This window comes from Pecten maximus, chromosome 5 (assembly GCF_902652985.1).
Source record: "Pecten maximus chromosome 5, xPecMax1.1, whole genome shotgun sequence".
NCBI classification, from domain to species: Eukaryota; Metazoa; Mollusca; class Bivalvia; order Pectinida; family Pectinidae; genus Pecten; species Pecten maximus.
In genome coordinates, this window is record NC_047019.1 from 14,429,349 (window position 1) to 14,444,534 (window position 15,186).

Genomic DNA, 15,186 nt, shown 5'->3' on the forward strand with positions numbered 1-15,186 from the left:
TTGTATAAGTGAAGCAATCGACGGATGGAGTCGTAAAGTACTTTGGTTAGATGTGGATGTCACAAACAAAAACCCAAACTTAATTTGTACATAAGTACCACCTACGATCACAAACCTTAAACAGTCGATTATTTTTTGGTGAGAAAGTTGATTTCCGCAGGTTAGTCACACTCACATTAGTTATATAACCTATAGCAGTTAAGAATAATATGTATCATGCATGTCTCCAGTTTTGTTGGAACTTTTAAAATATGTATACCGGTACATAAAACAAAAGTAACAATTCGGTTAGAAATAACTTTTTAAACAATGTATTTAGCAAATCAGCATATGCATTACATTTTAACTTTATAAACGTTTTGCATGCATGCAAATGTTGCTATTGCTATCTGGGTAACATTGATGATAAACTATATTTTCATAGAAGTTTCTTTTTTTGTGTCAGATTGTCCAAATTGTTGCAAAATTGCAATATGATAAAATGTAAAATTATCATAATCTGATACTAAAGTGACAACCCATCACAAATTTAAAGCATATCATTATTCCCTGCAGCCTGCTATTATCAGGAAGTCTGATCTATTTTCGGCTATTTCCTTGCATGGTTTATATGGTGAAACAATTTTAAAGTAAACATAAAAACAAAAGGCATTGCAACAGTCACTTATTCTTGTAATATCTTATCATTTTACTTTTAACTTAAACATCGCTTTGTAGCATCCCCTGCTAGTCGTAACACAAAACAAAATTAGACGAGAACATGTAATAATAAAAAGTAAGAAATTTATTACACAAACATATAATGAAAAAATTGAAACCTTACAACTTATAATAGATGACAACTTTGCCAGTTTTTTTGCATACAAAAAAAAATCAAGATGGAATAATTGTAATTTGACCATTAAAACCAAAGAAAACCTTAAAAAGTTTTAAGTCATACCAAGTTGGCCATGATCAGCTGCCAAGATAAGAAAACATTTATATGAGTAATTTATCACAGGGATGATCGCAGGTTTTTCTTGAAATCTGCTGACCATTCCCTGAAAGCATCAAGGAAATCCTTGTTTAGCATCACAACGTGTTTGCTCAAAGGAGCAACTGTGATTTCTTTGCCATAACTTACCATAAAATAATATAACACTGGCGACAAAATTTCTATAGTTAACTTTCCCTTCTCGTCTAAACTTGCTTTAAAGTCTAAAAATCCATTGAAGTCTTCAACTGATAACAAGACAAATTCCCCCCACCCTGTCATCACCTTTTCAAAGGTTTTTCCTTGATTTTCCACAGTGTCAATAAAGTATATAACACAGGGACACCTTATATGCACCGGAGTTATTCCAGCAGATACCCTCTCAAGATCCCCAGCAAAAGCTGGACCATATTTATCGCTCAAATCCTCTAGAACTTCTTCTAGAAAATATTTTTCTACCTCTTCCATTGTGATTGGTTTCGAAGGTACCTCTGTGGCGAAGGTGGCCGATAAAGGAGGTACATGTAGTTTGCACAACAAGATCAACATGGGTTGCTACAACTGAGGTAGTTGGCACAGCAGGATCAACATGGGTTGCTACAACTGAGGTAGTTGGTACAGCAGGATCAACAGGGGTTGCTACAACTGAGGTAGTTGGTACAGCAGGATCAACAAGGGTTGCTACAACTGAGGTAGTTGGTACAGCAGGATCAACAAGGGTTGCTACAACTGAGGTAGTTGGTACAGCAGGATCAACATGGGTTGCTACAGCTGAGGTAGTTGGTACAGCAGGATCAACAAGGGTTGCTACAGCTGAGGTAGCTGGCACAGCAGGATCAACATGGGTTGCTACAGCTGAGGTAGTTGGTACAGCTGAGGTAGCTGGTACAGCAGGATCAACATGGGTTGCTACAATGGAGGTAGCTGGCTGAGCGACTTCAACTGATCTCCTTTGTTTTAGTCCGAGATATAATCTTGTTGCCCCAACATATTTTTTGTATTCCCTCACATAACAGGCGATAGTGAAATTTTCTTTATCAATAATTTCCTTATTATTGATGTCATCTAAAACTGCCTCATAATTTCCCTTGCCAAATTCTACTTGCAATTCCATTAACACTTGGTCATAGTCATAGTTATTTGGAAATGTCTTCTTGATAGCAGATGCTAATGGATATAGTGTTGATCTATAAATCTGGACAAAACTTTCTTTCCTCTCCTCTTTTACTCCGCATGTTACTAAGTAAGTAGCCTTTAGTTCATTGGGTTTCTGAAACATAACATATATTTGTATGAATGAATAATAACTTCAAAGAAAGAACATATTATACTAACATATAGTACATAACTGAAGAAATAAACCAAGAAATTAACCTACAGTCCTAAAGATGAAGGTCATCAAAACGTTTAGAACCAACATGCCTAAGTAAGATGCAAACATATGAAGTTTCATGACCCTAGGCCTGACACTGAGGCCAGAACTAATCTAAATGAAACAAGAAATATCTTTAAAAAAGATAAACGGCATAGTTTTAATGCTGGTGGTTATAATGTAAAACTACTGGTGAAATAAATTAACGAACTACGATGTAATTAATAAATGCGCAGTTTCAGCACGGATAACAAAATTATATCAGTTTGAATCATTTTTGGTGATAATCAGACTGCAAATGTGTCATTTGAATAGATGCATTCACTTATTCAGCTTGCATTCAATTTAAAAGGGACATCACGGTAAAAACGTTGCAATTTTCACTGAATGTACGCGTTTTGTTCCTTTCCATTTATGTTTCTGTGCTGTTCCAATGTTCACAGTCAATCCCTATGTCCAGCTTGACCACTCGATTTAGTTGGGAATCCCCCTCTAAATTTAGCGCGGAAATTATTTTTAGATCATTACGTGACTGTTTTGAAATCGTGGCAACACAAACACACGATAGTTTACAAGGCGATATCTATATTCCATCTGGATTAGTTGGATAACGATATTATACACAGTGGTTTAAATGTTAAATAACACGTTCTGTAAATATTATTTATGTGTAATTAAGTGTAAACACTGTTCATATAGTATAGTGACAGTAGTGATGTACTGGTACAGACTGTATTTGTGTAAATATTACCGAGATTATCATGACCTACTATCAAACAATCAAGCAGAATACGAGCGGCGTCCGTATTACTGCTGTTTTTATGTTTGAACTGTTACAATCTATTGTACTGCTTCCCAAGTTTAATTCTAGGATTGTGTTTGACCCATTTTCCTATTATTCTCTTCATTGCGGAAGCTGTTATAGTTTTCAACCGCAGTCGATTCACATTGGAAGCCATTTTTGTTTCCGTATATGTCACAACATTTGCATATTCAGAGTGATAACCTTTTAATAATTGATGTTTTTATGTATATACATCATCAAATTCGAATGGTCATTGTTCAGAAGGTTATTTTTTTTAAAGATATACCCAATAATATGATAAAAAATACAAAATAGATGTTGGTTTACCGTGAGGTCCCTTTAACTTTGTTTCGTTTTTAACTGTATATCTGCATTTTGCATGGCCGCTACATTGACCAATCACATACTTCATCTTGACCAGAACGCCACCTGTCGCGTCATATCCGGGGCCAAAAGAAAATTAGACGGCTATGTCGAAAAAGCATTACCAAAGGCACACAGGTCAATGACCAGGGTTCTCACTAATTTTTACCATAAGTGGCTGATATTAATATATAGCTGGCAAATAGCAGGTTTGCAGCATTGTGATATATGTAATATGTACAAGAGCCGGCAGAAACTTGGAAATGGGGGGCTCCGGCAACCGGATTTTAATGAGAACCCTGATGTCATTTAAAGCTTCTGTAATCATTGAAGTTCTATAATTGATAGGCCCATTATTTGGATCAAGATTGATCACAATTAAAAACAAAAACAAATAAAACTAGATGTAACTTGAAGGGGGGTGGGTGCTTCGTAGATGCCCCCGCTTGGGGTTAATGTAGATCGAATGCTATTCCAAATATTATTACTGTGTGTGAACCCTAACATAGAACAACGAAAAATCGCCGCTAAATTTGCTGCTTTGTGAATATTTTCATGCACTTTTATTTTCTGGTAAGACTGGCCGAGTCGTAACTGAATATCAACAAAACTTTCAGAAATATGAACTATGTCTCCTTTGACAATGCCTCACTTTTGGCCTTTAGTTGAGCGTTCGCCCCTGTGAGGAAGGCTTTGGGTTCTGTCCCCTGGCCGAGACATACCAGAGTCTTTAAAAATGGTAGTTGCTACTCCTGCTTAGCGCTCAGCATAAAAGGAGTGGGACGACTGGTTCGCCCGTTGTCAGTATAATGTGACCGGGTGGGGTGTGCCGCTGGGTGTCTTCGGCAGTATGCTCCAGTGAGGTAGCACTATAAATCGGCAAAAGTTCCGGCCTATCACAAGGAGACTTAACACGAACATACCGCAGCCTCCCAAAACACACATACGCACTCATCACACACATGCATGTTGCACGCACGGAAGACCGTCCTTAAATGACCTTAGCTGTTGATAGGACGTTTAACAAAGAAACAAATCAAACCAGTCTTTCGGTCAACATTTCCTTCTCCCAACTGAGTTGGAAGGGTTAAGTCCTCCTGAGATTTTGTACTCGTGGCTGATCCCCTCAGGTGATGATGAATGCTCCCCTGCACCAAGTCTACTGCTAAATGTTGAGGAAATAAAAGATCCTTTTCATTTCAACAAATTTTATTGGCATTTGATGGTATTAGTCAAAAGGATTAAATAACAGGCCAAGCCTATATAAATTTTCTCCTATGTGGCAATTGGATTGTATAAATATAAAATTAATATATTTACTATGAAATGAAAAAAATACAGGTATAACTAACATTTAAGGGAGATAACTCAAACATAAACGTTCACACATCATTCATACAATTTTGATTATAGAGCGCATTCGGGTATTTTCGGCCCCCATACACAAAAACCGTTTTTACGACTTTCCATATCGTGAATCAACTTTTCGTGAAAAGCAAACAGTCCAACACTTAGGTGATCTTGAGCGCGTCTGTCATCATTGGTGTTGAAGGTCAAGGCCGCTCGTGCTGCTGTCGATTTCCGATTTTGTAAAGGCATGCCTGTCGTCTGCTAATTTTGGCCCCAATCTGAAGTTTTCGGCCACCTTTAATATTTTTGAAATAATTTAGTAATCATCTAAGGTTATGATATTTTGAAAAGCAACATTTATCAAAGGAATTCAGACGGATTAGTTAGGCTTTTCTTTGATTTTCTGTAGCTGTGTCAAAGAGTGATGTCAGCACGTGTGTTCTGTATTCTCAGGAACAGGGAGCCTTTCTGGTAAGATTTACCCCGACTTGCTTGCAGAGCCGATTCTAAGTAAAAACTATTCCCTGTACGCCTGTTGTTTTTATATAAGGGTATACTGCAGTATATATTTTTCTACATGAATCTGTATTTTACTTTTTACCTAGGTATCCGACGTATATTTCACTCCAAATATTCATTACCTTATTACAATTATAACCTTATGAAAATTAAACAGGTGCGTGGTTGGTGATTGGTCATGTTGGGTATATCTATATTTAATGTCATTGAAGATACATGTGTCAAGGCACAAGATGAAACATGGGTGTGTTATAAATTTATTTAACGTCACTATGCATGCCATACATATTATATTTAAACATATGCAAGTTAAGTCAGTTCAATTATTGTCACTTTTAATTAATTTTAATTAGGCCTGAATGTAGTACAATACAGTGCTGATTATTTCATTGAATAAATTAGCAAATAGACAGCATAATTTTGTACAGGCATTGTTTACATCAAATTAAAAAAAAAAAAATTAACATAGTGAAATCTCGCAAAATCTACCAAAACATTTAATTGATATACATTACAGATAAATGATTCATTTTATATAAATGATAGTGTATAAATTAAACTATCCAGTTGCAAGTTATTAATGTGAACTTTGCACTGAAAAATGCTACTGTATAATGAATATAAATTGATTTACATATAAGCTTTTTTAGTTTAATAAATACAATATGGTAAATATGAACCCTATACATGCACTGTTTTCAATCTTATTTTCCTTATAGTTGAAAGGCATTTTGTATTTTCATTACTGAATTGTGCTTTTGCAAACACTGCAAACACATTCAGTTGCTTCAATCTGCTCATCTGACATGCTCTCAAAGTTCACATCATTACAACATGTCCTATGCATCCTTAAATGACCTTCGCTGTTAATAGGACGTTAAACAAAATAAACCAACCAACCAACCTATGCATCCATCCTTCACACAAATCACACCCTATCCATAAGCTATTCTCCTCAGGACCACCTTGACCACACACATTACAAATATCATGCTCTCCACAATCATCACTTTCATCATCAAAAACCACCTCTCCATCATCTGAATCTGACTGTCATAGCTACTTTCTCCTTTCTGCCTTTTCTTTTCTCACTAGCTTTCTTTTGCTTCTCATCCTCTCTTTTTCTTTTATTCTCTTCTCTTTCAGCTTGTTTTTCACCTTTTCAACCTCTCTTTCCTTTTTCTTTCTCTTTCTATCTTTCTCTGCTCTTTTCCCCTTGCCTCCTGCTCTTTTTTCTCCTGTTTTGTTTTTAGTATTTCAAACATTTCATCACCACTAAGGCCTTTTAGAAGTGCACGTTTGCTACTCTTTGTTTTATGCTTTATCTTCACAGATGGCAGCTTTAAGAAAGTATCAAATGGGTCATTGGGGACTTTGGCAGAAGCTGTTGCAGGTGTGAAAGCAGGAACAGGGACAAAGGCTAGAGCAGGGACTGGTACCGCAGCAAGAACGGGTCCCTGATTAGGGATTGTTACTGCAACAGGAACAGATGCCACAGCAGGGACGGGCGCCAAAGCAGGAACTGGTGTCACAGCAGGAACGGGTGCCAAAGCAGGGACGGGTGTCACAGCAGGGACGGGTGCCAAAGCAGGGACGGGTGTCACATCAGGGACGGGTGCCACAGCAGGGACGGGTGTCACAACAGGGACGGGTGCCACAGCAGGAACGGGTGCCTCCTGAGGGACGGGTCTCTGAATAGGGACGGGTGCTGCAGTAGGGACAGGTCCCAGAGAAGGGATTGGTATCACAGCAGAGACGGATCCCTGAGTAGGGACAGGCGCCGGACCAGGGATATTTGCCGAAGCAGGGAGGGGTGCCGCAGCAGGGACAGGTCCCTGGATAGGGACGGGTGCCAGAGTTGGGACAGTGCTAGTTTGTTGAGAGACAGTGCTAGATGGTAATGAAGCCGTCGCGTCCCCTGATGCATTGACATCTTGAGTCGTGTGGGCAAACAGGTTCCCTGGAGCCAGTTTACTGCTATTGGCCACCTTTGCTGCATCCAACGGGAAGAGTCCGCTTTCCAGAAATCCCTGGACGGCATTCCGCACATTCGCTGACTTGAGCCAAGCCTGCTTAAAAACTGACGCAAATGTCACCTTTGTGACACTCTCACCTAAGAGCTCCATTTGAAAGTTCCTCACAGCTTAAGTCCAGTTCGACTTCAGGGCACTGAACAGACAAAGATCCAATGGCTGCATAACATGACTGGCGTGTTCCAGGAGGCAATACAGAATGATCGGGTTAAATCTGCAAAACTCACTCGTTTGAGGATTCACATGGGTGCTGTGACCATCAACAACGAGCAAAACTGGACGTTTCACCTGCCTTTGAGTAAGCGTGTTATGGAAAGTGGTCGAAAGCCAAACATAGAACAGCTCATTGTCCGTTCAACCATTCTCTGTCCGACCCATGACAGCCTCTGTGAAACCCTCAGGTGGGTTATAATTGAACCGGCAACCTGGATACACAATTAATGGGGGAATGTAATGTTGCACTTGCACTACAGCATGCAAGGACAGTTATTTGAGTTTTGTTTGATGAAGTCATTGTCAGTATAATGTGACTGGGTGAGGTGTGCTGCTGGATGTCTTCGGAAGTATACTTCAGTGAGGTAGCACTATAAATCGGCAAAAGCCTATCACTAGGAGACTTAACACGAACATACCGCAGCCTCCCAAAACACACATACGCACTCACCACACGCATGCATGTCGCACGCACGGAGGCCGTCCTTAAATGACCTTAGCTGTTTATAGGACTTTAAACAAAATAAACCAAACCAAACAAAACAACTTTTAACTTTATAAACTTTACAAACAAGGCCATATTATAGCATTGATGCAATAACTTTCATATATAAAAAACAATCTTTAACTTTAACAAACAGAGGATTTACACATCTTTTGCAGACTGCTCAAAAATACTATACACTAATTAAGGCTGGCAAGGCACAACAGTGTGAAAATAAATATCCTATCAAGTGCTACCAAATAGACACTTTTTCGACTCTGTTACAGTACCCTATCCTCTCTCTGTGCCTTCTTAATCTCTTTTCTTTTCAACCATATATCCTGCTTGTGAGATATATTTACTCCACCCTTCCCCCACATTGCATCTAGTTATCATTCTTATATTTTTTCTTGTGCAATCACATATAACTACTCGAGAATCGAGAGTACTGATCTGTTAGTATCGAGGTTCCGTGGTGTAGTGGTTATCACGTCTGCTTAACACGCAGAAGGTCACGAGTTCGAAACTCGTCGGAACCTGTTGGAATACTTTTTATTTTATTTTATGAAATAAAATATGTATGTAATAAAAAAAAAAACTTATTTTAGTATGACGGATATTTATTTTCATTAAAATGTTAAATGAAGACATTTATTGCGTATATTTCTTATAATGATACTATATTTCGCTAATCTAGTGACAACTCATATCTCAGGCTCATATCGGTTTCGTGGTGTAGTGGTTATCACGTCTGCTTCACACGCAGAAGGTCGCGAGTTCGAACCTCGCCGAAACCTACTTATTTTTAACATATCAACCTTAATTTTTGATCAGCACATTTAGTCCACAGACATGTTCGTACCTTTTTGACACTGCATCACAATATCTCTGATACTTACCAGACTTAACAAAAGTTTTATTAATTCAAAGAACTCTTCGTTGTCAATATTTATATTATATCGTCACTCGTTTACCGCCATGCTCGCTTTATTAGTGTAGGATATATAAATAGACAGTTTTCGGCTTATATCCCTTACCTAGGTAGTTATATCGTGCGACTCATTTTGATTATAACGATGAATTATTGATCAATATATAAACAGATATACAAAAGAACTCAACATAATTTTGTAGCAAACAATATATGTGGTGGATACAAATTTCTGTTACATGTACCTGGAAAGAAGAGTGGCACAGATTACAGATTTATGTCATGAGGGTTCGACACTTTCCTATGACCCAGAATAAAAAAAAAATATCCCGAGGCACGACTCCTTATAAGTGATCTAGGTCGTACCGTCGGATCATGTTTCATTATAGGTATTAGGAAAGTGACAAGACTATTATTATGTCAAATCGGATTACTTGTATAATAATAAAGATAAACCGTTTCGCGAGTGTGCAGAGGTTTCGTGTTGTAGTGGTTATCACGTCTGCTTCACACGTAGGTCCCGAGTTCGAAACTCGTCGGAACCTGAATATAACTTTTATCTATTTCATGAAATAAAGATAACATCCCCTTCCCGATTAATAATATAAGTGAAATGGAATAAGATAATGATTTGGTTTGGGTTTATTTGTTTAACATCCTATTAACATCTAAGGTCATTTAAGACCTTAGATGTTAATAGGACGTTAAACAAAATAAACCAAACCAAACCAAACATTTAAGAACGGCCTCCCGTGCGTGCGACATGCATGCATGTGTTGAGCGCTACCTCACTGAAGCATAGTGCCGAAGACACCCAGCAGCACACCCGACCTGGTCACATTACAGGTCGACTCGATCGCTATATAAGGACATAAACATAGATTTACGTCACGGGCCTGTTATCCATAATGCAATGCGAGGTTCAGCCAATCGTCTAAATGAAATGTGATCACATGATCTCTTTTACTACACAGTTACTAAGCATCAGTCACCTGTTCCATTCATTAGATAATGATTTGTCAATAATGTTGCAAAAAGTGCAGTGGGTAAAAGAATATGGCTTATCAACCGGTAAAAATTGTCGAAATGTTAACTATATACATAAATTCAATATTCTACCTTTGGAATTTGTTACTTAGATGTTAACAAAGACACACAAATTGGTATCCAAATTCAGTCAATTTACAATGTATTCAGGAAAAATCGGGAATTGTTTGTTCATTTACTAGTTCCCGAACACTGGTCAAAAATTGCAGTAATATTTTTTTGCTAGCTGTTTTAACTTTCTCAACTTTCATTCTTGTCACCCATTCATCTTTTACACTTTCAGGCATCACTCTCACATTCTCATCAATCATCGCAATCAATTTCTGTATCATTCTCAGTTACGTGGAATTTTCTTACTTTATTTAAGGAATATTTTTTATTTGTTCAAAAGACCAATTGTTTAACGCTTTTAAACGTTGTGAGTTGTTGACACATTTCAATTTTACTATCAATCGACTTAATTTTTCTATTAGAAACGCCTAAAGGCCCATTGCATATCAAATTATTGAACGAGTTTAATAAATTCCATATGAAATAGCCACTCATGTAAGATTCTCTCTATATATAATACATGTACATACTAGGTTATCTATTGTAATTGAGGGCTTCTCGGATAGGATTCCCTAACTTCAAAATGTTATGTCACTTTAATTTATACACGGCCAATTTCTAGTTGGAACTCCGGTATTAATTGTAAAACTGCTAAATTCTCGTGATATGTGTGTTACGCGTGTTTGCACGATACACTCATTGATTGACACGTGTCCTAGTACAAAAAATACATGTATGTGAATAAATTATTGATAACGATTTCGGTGCTTATTTTCTCAGTCTTTTATAAAAACGTGAAATTCCAAAGGTGAAGTTGTTTATAATCTTGTAAACTTTACTGATTTCCATACGAATGGACGCTTGTCTATATGTAACGGAACCAGCCTAGTCAAGTACAGCTAAAGATAATTATATGATTCAAACATATTTTATTGTCAAAACGTACAAAGGGATTGGGCACAAGTTTTTGCAACTGACCAACGCCCTTTCCCAAAACAAATACAAAATTACAATATTTGACAAAATAAAGACTTAAGGTCACCAATTCAATATTTTTGTAATATCTTTGTTACATTGCTCTCCGATTTGTCAAAAGGCAGGAAGTACAGAACAAACAAATATCATGCATTTTAAAATCTATTACTTGTTTTTATAAACTTGTGCACATTTCTGAATATGATTAAAGAGGCTTGCCCGCAGAGAGATCAGAAAAATTGGCTAATAGAAAAAGATTTTTTTTACATATGACAGATTGTTGGAATTGTTGAGTTTTTTATTTTATTTTCCTTATAAAACGCTGAAAAGTGATATTAAAACCTCATTTTTTAAATATTATTTATTTAATCGCAACCCGCAATAAGTCCCCGCTATAAAGTGGAGTCTAATTTGATTGACACATCAAAGAAACAAGCACGTGCACAGTGCCGCACAGTGATAACTTCAAAGGCAGCGGCGATTTACAAAGAAGATTTGCCGTTACATTCCATACATTTCCCTCTCAGGTTGAGTTTTAAAACGTCTTTTAAATACATATTCTGTAATTGTTTTCAAGAAATAAAGTCGGAAAGCCTCTAATTTTGTCACATAGAAACGTGTACTGAAGTTTATTTAGTGATCGGAGATGTGCCGTTTACCGGTCCGTCTGCGGGTAAGCCTCTTTAAATTAGTGTCTACAGGCAGATGAACATTTCCACATAGGAGTAACTGTAAGTTTATAGCTGCATCTATATCTAGATTTCGAAGACTAAGAAAAAGTAATTGCCCCTGTATATCATAATTTGGACACTCAAAGAAAAAATGAAAGGCATTTTCACAGGGGTTACCACGAATACATTCAGCATTTTCTACCAGGTTAAAACGAAATAAGCCATATTTGAGAGAACTATTTTGATACCTTAATTTAGTGTGAATTACATTAATTTTCCTTTCACCAAAACCATAATAACTGGGAGGTTTTAATGTATTTATATCTGGTGTAATAGCATTTTTGAAAATGCTCAAGCTAGGAGAAGATCTAATATTATGATCTAATTCGTTCCATAGACGAAGAGTTGAAGGTAAAAAGGATGAATTTGTATTGGAAAGCCTATAGTTAGGAATAACAAAATTACTTCTATTTCTCAATGCATAAGGGGTGGTTTGATCAACAGATTGAGGCACTAGAATATTTAAAAAAATCTGGAGTTATATTATTTTTCATCTGATACAGTAATCGTAGTTTTCTTCTATTACGTCTATCCGAAAGTGCCTCTAGACCCGTTTCAATGTATGAAGATTTGATACTAGCATATGAAGCTAAACCAGTTATAATACGTGCCGCTTCACGTTGGGCCTTTTCTAATAAATTTGATTCTAACACATTACACCCATCCCATAATTCACACGCATGTTCCAAAACCGGTAAGATAAATGTTTTATATATTCTTATTAATGTATCACGTTTAAGCATGTATTTCAATTTTCTCAGAGCATTGAGCTTTTTAAGAACAGGCGTATAATTATTTTTAATATGGTCACTCAATTTGACCTTAGATGTTAATAGGACGTTAAACAAAATGTCTATGGTTATTACTAAAGTTTAAGAACTCGTTTTCAAATTCCAATTCAATGACTTCTAAACTATTAGAGTTCGAAATAAAAATTGCTTCTGTTTTACGTGGATTAAATCTACCAACCATCTCTTTGCCCAAGAAGTCCTGGTTAATATTTATTTCAATTTCATTACAAGAGGCAGATGGACTCATAAGTGAAGTATCATCTGCAAAAAGACGTGATGCAGAAAGCATAACTTCAGCAATATCATTTATATAAATCAAGAATAGTAGGGGACCAAGGATAGAGCCCTGTGGTACTCCAGCCTTAATATTACCAGTATCAGAAAAAGAATTGGGATATATTTACCATCCTATGAATGATAATGACACTATATGAATGTAGGAAAAAAAAAACGTTGTTCATTTCCACATAACTTCCAAAGCGTATGAATATATAGTAGACTAGACAAGTAAACAATAGAGGTTGCCTCCCCTTAATTACTCAATGAAATACACTAGATATTTTTTTTAAGTTAATTTTTTTCTAAATTGTTTAAAAAATCTATAAAATAGTATTTTAAAATGTCTCAACAATTTTAACAAAATTTATTTTTGATATAAAAAGAACGCCACCTGCCTTATACTTTCCGTCGTCTGCTCGCTACAGTACAAGGTACTACTAAAAACGTAACATGAATGAAAACTTCGGAAATTGGAACTTGACGTTACCAGAGGAACTAAACGATTCATCAGAAGGTGAAAAAGTTGAATCGGGGGATGAATTCTTCGCAACACTTGATTTGGAAACCCTAGAGGCTCTTGCCAGCTCCATAGGAGTTGATGTCGCCATGGATGAGGAGCTCAAACGTCCAGCCATGGACGACCTCCCTCCACCATAATCTCCGCTAGGCCTACCCTCATCTACTAAGCTTGAACCCAAAATTCCTGGCATCGTAGCTGAAACACATACATCAGATCATAAACAAAAAAGATTTGTTTCAACATCCGAAGAAGATTGGTTTGGTTTGGTTTATTTTGTTTAACGTCCTATTAACAGCCAAGGTCATTTAAGGACGGCGTCCCGTGCGTGCGACATGCATGCGTGTGGTGAGTGCGTATGTGTGTTTTGGGAGGCTGCCGTATGTTCGTGTTAAGTCTCCTTGTGATAGGCCGAAACTTTTGCCGATTTATAGTGCTACCTCACTGAAGCATACTGCCGAAGACACCCAGCAGGACACCCCACCCGGTCACATTATACTGACAACGGGCGAACCAGTCGTCCCACTCCAAATATGCTGAGCGCTAAGCAGGAGTAGCAACTACCATTTTTAAAGACTCTGGTATGTCTCGGCCAGGGGACAGAACCCAAAACCTTCCTCACAGCGGCGAACGCTCAACTAAAGGCCAAAAGTGAGGCATTGTCAAGGGAGACATTAGGAAGAAGAAAGTTGTTAAGAAAGAAGAGAAAAGATAAGATCCCAAGTTTAGTCGCCTCTTACGATCATGCAATGGGGGCAGCAGGTACAATTCTTACGCCCTACCTCCGAAGAAGAACTAGCGGAGATGTTTGATTCACGACAGGAAAAGTCAACAAAGAAAAACACGGCATGGGGAGTCAAGTTATTTCAGGGTAAGATTAACAAAATATGCACAGGCCTTTGTAACATCATGCGATGATGGAAGTTTGTTGATAATGTCATTTTGTACAAAATGAAATAAAACACGTTAAATGTTGCAATTTCTTCAACGCAATCAAAAAACGGGTTTAAATGTTACACAGATGACTATGTCACTTCCTCAGCTGTCTAGATTCTATTTTTTTCCAGACTGGAACATGGAAACAAGGGAATCCGGGAAGGATTTTAAAACAATAACTTCCGATCAATTGTCCAAACTGCTACAAACGTTTTATGTGGAAGCAAGACCAAACAAAATGGGATCCGATAAGCTTTACCACAAAAATACCTTAAAAAACATCAGGGGGGCAATAAACCGGCATCTCGTTGACCTCAACAGAAACATAGATATCGTTCGCGATAAGGAATTTCGTCAGACGAGCGGAATTTTGGACGGGCTACTGAAACATAGGGAAAAATCAGGTCAAAGCAAACCAACCAAACACAAAGACATAATAGAGCCAGCACATTTAGACAAAATATCATCTTACCTGTCCGGAGCAAAGGACTCTCCTGTAATCTGCCCTGCAGGTAGGGTGTAAGAATTGTACCTGCTGGCCCCATTGCATGATCGTAAGAGGCGACTAAATTTGGGATCTTATCTTTTTTCTTCTTTCTTAACAACTTTCTTCTTCCAAATGTCTCCCTTGACAATGCCTCACTTTTGGCCTTTAGTTGAGCGTTCGCCGCTGTGAGGGAGGTTTTGGGTTCTGTCCCCTAGCCGAGACATACCAGAGTCTTTAAAAATGGTAGTTGCTACTCCTGCTTAGCGCTCAGCATATTTGGAGTGGGACGACTGGTTGGCCCGTTGTCAGTATAATGTGACCGGGTGGGG

General features: G+C 37.5%; 2 non-coding genes across 2 annotated transcripts; both read left to right on the forward strand.

Moving 5' to 3' along the window:
* The first annotated feature begins 8,578 nt into the window (after positions 1-8,578).
* Trnav-aac lies at positions 8,579-8,651 on the forward strand. Its single transcript has one exon. It is a non-coding gene; the product is annotated as a tRNA-Val (tRNA).
* Positions 8,652-8,836: 185 nt separating this feature from the next.
* Positions 8,837-8,909, forward strand: Trnav-cac. Its single transcript has one exon. It is a non-coding gene; the product is annotated as a tRNA-Val (tRNA).
* The last annotated feature ends 6,277 nt before the right edge of the window (positions 8,910-15,186 follow it).